The sequence below is a fragment of the Ricinus communis genome, chromosome 1 (genome assembly GCF_019578655.1).
Source record: "Ricinus communis isolate WT05 ecotype wild-type chromosome 1, ASM1957865v1, whole genome shotgun sequence".
In the NCBI taxonomy this organism is placed as follows: domain Eukaryota; kingdom Viridiplantae; phylum Streptophyta; class Magnoliopsida; order Malpighiales; family Euphorbiaceae; genus Ricinus; species Ricinus communis.
Window position 1 is genome coordinate 20,221,222 of NC_063256.1, and position 5,361 is coordinate 20,226,582.

Consider the following 5,361-nt stretch of genomic DNA (forward strand, 5'->3'; position numbering starts at 1 on the left):
TAATAATTAATTTACTTTTAAACATTACTATAACCAACCTATATTTGATTGCTAAACATTAGTATATGATTGAAAATAGTATTCACAATTAAGTCCCCAGTAGAATGATACTCTACTTATCACTTTATTACTTGATACGATTTGTGCACTTTGCCGTGTGAAGATAGCACCTATCAAGTTTTTGGCACCATTATCGTGGAACTTTTTCTATTATGATCTCATTAGTAATTCAAAAGCTAGTGATTTAGTATTTTTATTTTTATTTGATTATTCTTATTCTATTTGTGTTTTTTTCAAGTACTTGAATCTGTGCATGACCCAAGCTATTCTGATAGAATTATTCGTTTACGAACCAAACTTAAAAACAACTTTGAGGGAGCAGTGAAGGGAAGAAAGAGAACGAGCTTTAACTAAAATAGAGGCGGAGTTACAAAATCAGAATTATGAGGATCGGAAGATACCAAACGAAAGAGAGCAAGAGTTAAGAATGGCAACTCCATCTAGGGAGAGGACCATGCAAGAGTATGCATGCCCGACTTTGAATAGGGCTACATCGTGTATTGTTAGACCAAATGTTGTGGCGAACAATTTTGAGATCAAGCCAAATATTATTTAGATGGTGCAAAACAATTATATGTTGGATGATTTACAAAATGAGGATCCAAACACTCATTTGGATGATATATGATACCTTTAAGATTAATGGGGTATCAAATGATGCTATCAGATTGAGGCTATTCCCACTCTTATTGAGGGATAAGCCGAAAAAGTGGTTGAACTCGTTTCCAGCTAAGATATTTACAACTTGGAATAAGCTGGTCAAGAAATTTTTAGAGAGATACTTTCCACCTTCTAAGACAGCCAAGTTAAGAAATGACATAGCAGTGTTTCTTCAATAGAAGAATGAAACTTTGTATGGTTGTTGGGAACGGTTCAAGGATTTACTGAGAAGCTGTCCATATCATGGTTTACTGGCTGTAAATTCATACATTCTTTAATGGATTGAATTACTCAAGTAAACAATTTATTAATGCAGTAGCAGGTGGATCATTAAGTAATAAGACTCTAGAGCAATCTATAAACCTTATTGAGGATATGACAGTTACAAATTATTAGTGGCAAAATCCAAAAGAGTAGGTTCGAGTCAAAGGAAGTGGGATCCATGTAGTAGACCCCATAGTAGTTTTAAATGCATAGTTAGAGGACACGGGCAAAAAGATGGATACTTTGACTATGTCTTCATCTGGAAGACATGCACAAGTTATGACTTGTGATTGGTGTGGGGGCGGTCATCGAAGTCAAGATTGCCAAAATGGTAATACTTTTACTAAGTCGGAGCAAGTTAATTATATGGAAAATGCTTCTAGGTAGTAGAACAACCCTTACAACACTACTTATAATCTTCAATGGAGAAATCATCTGAATTACTCTTAGGAAACTTAAAATCAACATAGACCTCGATCCCTAGGATTTCAACAGCAAAACCAGCAACATGATCCTCCTAGGAAGAGTAACCTGGAGGAGATGATGGAAAAGTTCATATCAGCTTCTGAAACTCGGTTTCAATCTACAAAAACTACTCTTAGGAACCAACCGACTTCAATTCACAATTTAAAGAATCAAGTGGGGTAGATTACAAAATTATTGAGTGAAAGGCCTCAAGAAAGTTTGCTAGATAACACAAAACCTAATCCTAAAGAGTAGCTTAAAGTTATTACATTGAGAAGTAGTAAGGAATTGGGAACTAAGGCAAGAGAAGTAGAAGGGAGTTCAACTACAATTGAAGAGGTAGTTGAAGTAAGGAATTGGGAACTAAGGCAAGAGAAGTAGAAGGGAGTTCAACTACAGTTGAAGAGGTAGTTGAAGTAAGGAATTGGGAACTAAGGCAAGAGAAATAGAAGGGAGTTCAACTATAGTTGAAGAGGTAGTTGAAGAAAATAAGGGCGAAGAGGTTAAAGTGAAAGAAAAAGTAAAAGCATCATCAGAGCCTGGAAATGCCCTTCCCTTATTTCAGACTTTACCATCATATCATCTAGATACACCTCCATTTCCTTGTGCATCATGCCATGAAACAAGGTAGTGGCTGCCTTTTGATAAGTTGCCCCCATATTCTTTAGTCCAAAATGCATAACCTTATAGTAGTATGTCCTACATTCGGTGATGGATGCCATCTTCAACTTGTCCACTACAACCATCATGATTTGGTTGTACCCCGAGAAACCATCGGTGAAAGAGTACATCGCACTTAAAGTGGCACTATCGACTATCATATTTATGTTAGGAAGGGAAAATTTATCCTTAAAACATGCCTTGTTCAAGTCCCAATAATCCATGCACATCCTTACTTTTCCATCGTTCTTCGGTACTTGGGCGTTATTCGCCAACCATTCCGAATAGTCGACTCCATTAAGGAAGTTAGCCTTCACCTGCTTAGCGACCTCCTCTCGAGTTTGCTCTTCCCATTCTGGCCTTAGCCTTCTCATCTTCTACTTAATTGACTTGATGTGCATATAGGTTGGAATGTAATGCTCTGTTATTTTCTAGTCTAACCCTAGCATGTCATCGCAGGACCAACCAAATATTTCTTTTCTTTTTTCTACTATCTTTTCTAATTCTCTGCTCTTCTTAGGAGTTATATCATGAGCTATCAAAATATTTCTTGAATTTGTATCTATGCCTAAATTAAATGAATCAATTTGAATAGAATTAATGTCAAACATGCACGTATCATGATTATTAAAATGCACTCTACCATCAGGAATAATATCGCACAAGTAAGCAAAATCAGAGTTTATATCATTGATCTAACAAATAAAAGAAACATCATCCTCATAAAGATCGGATGTAATTACATCATCATAAAAATACATCAATGATATGCTTCTTTATCAGAGCAGCTAGCTCGTGCTGACTCAACTTTTTAGGTAGGGATATGAACTCTTCTAGCTTTAGCTCCTTTACCTTGGTGGTAACCTTCTCATAGACCTTCTTGATGGTTAGCTCGACCATCATGTCTATGACCAGGCTCTTAAAAATATCTCGAATCCTAGCACCTCAATTCCAGCTACTGTAACAGGTTTGGGCTCCTAAACTCTTGGACAAATACGTCTTTTTTAAAGTCTTACCGTTTAGTTTGCCCTCGTCTTCATCCTTGCGGTAACCCAGCCCTTGTCGAGTTTTTTGACCTTTGAAGTTCAGCAGCTCTGCAATACCCTACTAGTTCTTTCCCAGCCTTATTCCAGGCATGAAGTCCATCTTCTTGAACATGTTGGCTACTTTAGGATCCATATAGTCCTTATAGAGCATAGCAACTTGAAATCTAGTAGAGGCTTCCAGCTCTTTAATAACTTCTTGAATGACTGAGACACCCTTACCACCTTCGACATTGATAGTCATTATTTCGCCTTCATGAGGGAACATGACCTTTTGATGTATAGTTTAAGGGACTCCTCCCAGGGTATGAAACCATGGTCTTTCCAATAATAATGCAAAGATTACTAGGATGTTCAAGAAAGTGGATACCACCCATGATTTAACGGGACCTATTTTTTCCAGTGTTTAAAATGTTCCCTCCATGTCTCTCTTTGTTTTGTCAAGGCTCTTATAACCATATCTGATGGTCTCAAGTCTTTCGCAGCTCCCACTTAGGGAGTATGTGAAAGGGACACACACTAATGGCTGACCCATCATCCACCATCACACATTTTCCCTATTCATCAACGAAAGTGATCATCCCCGTCATTTTATTAGTTACTATTTTGATCATCTCCTCAGGGGTAGTCACTGCTAATACTTATACCAGACAAGGCTTGGATTAGAGCCTTTCTATGATCCGATGAGTGCATCAGCAGCTCCTGGATGTCGTTCGTCTTCTTGTCTTTCTTTAGTTGCTCTAACAACCCTATATCCCCTTCTTCAAATTCTTTCTTAACTTGTTTCAACTCTTGTTACCCCCATGTCTTCACCCTTACCCATTGGCTGGACTTCTTTATTGGAGTCATTTTTTCCTAGATATCCTTTGTCCCAGCATCTTGGGCTTCACACTCATTCCCAGAGTTGTACCAGATGTTATGGCCATTACCGACTTCTTCTCACCCTTCTTCTAAATCTCTAGAAGACAAGGCTCACAACCCTTTATCATCGTCTAACCCTAACCACTCGGCACAATATCCTCAATCTAAATGTTAGCCGAATGAGGCCTCCAATAGCGGACTTTGAAATCAAATTTGCCCAAAGGCTGCCCTAGTAGGTCTTCACATTCATACTGAAAAAAGTTGCTTAACTTGCCATTCCTTATAGTCTATTAAATCTTGAATCTCATGCCTAAGACGGCTGTAATCATCCGTCATATGCCCGAAAGCCTAATGATACTCATAATATTGGCTATTGTGCGGGTTAGGACTGCTTTTCGATGATTGGGGCTTGAGTTTCTCGCTCCATTTTAGATGTTGGAACACCACGAGTAATGGTGCCCTCAACTCGATAAAGGTTCTTTATGGGCTATTTGGCTCTGACTCTAGCTCTAGCTCGAGTTAGGATATGTCTTAGCAAGAGTTCATGGCCTCCTCTTCGCTGAAGTCAAGGGTGATCATGGATATTTATTTCAAGTGTGGTGCATTGTTGTAGTTTGGTAGGAGATTTATTCTGGTACTAGATGGTCTGGATCAGTCAGCTTTCCATCATCGATGAGGTCTTGGATTTCATGCTTAAGCCGGACGTAGTTATCTGTATGGTGGCCTAGTGATTGGTGGAATTTGTAGTAGGTGTTGGGTTTATAACTGGGTGCATTAAGGTTAGGTGGGTTTTTAAAGGTGGTCGGTTGGAGCATGCCATTTTGTACTAACCTCTCAAAGATCTTCGAGAAAGGTTGCTTGAAGTTAGAAAACTTCCTTAATTACTCGACAACATTCACATCTAAAGTCTTACTCCCTCCAGCCTCGTAATTCGACCTTCTGCTGGTTCGCACAGTCTTTCTCTTTTCATTTTTAACTTTCAACTTGAAGCCCGTCATCATATAGGTCCATGAAAGTCTTTGGATTCATCATTTGAAGCCTTTCAATCCATCTTGAAAGAACATTTCGAACCACCATACAAACTTGGTCCTTCCCAAAACTGCTTATTTTTCATCAACCTAGCCTTATTCCTCCACTTAGTCAAGAAATCAGAGAAGAACACATTTGGCTTTGCTTGGTGGACTCGAGGTCCCTACTTGACACTTCCAATTGGGTATTATAGTGGTGTTGCTTAATAAAAAAGTTACATAAATCATGCCATTCAGCTTTGGTGAATTTCTATAGACCATGATACCAGTTTACAACGGATCCTTCTAGTGACAACACAAACAGCTTGACTATTTGGGTC

General features: G+C 38.5%; 1 non-coding gene across 1 annotated transcript; it reads right to left on the reverse strand.

Moving 5' to 3' along the window:
- Window positions 1–863: 863 nt before the first annotated feature.
- Window positions 864–970, reverse strand: LOC112534910. The gene has a single exon (XR_003079137.2). It is a non-coding gene; the product is annotated as a small nucleolar RNA R71 (small nucleolar RNA).
- Between the last annotated feature and the right edge of the window lie 4,391 nt (window positions 971–5,361).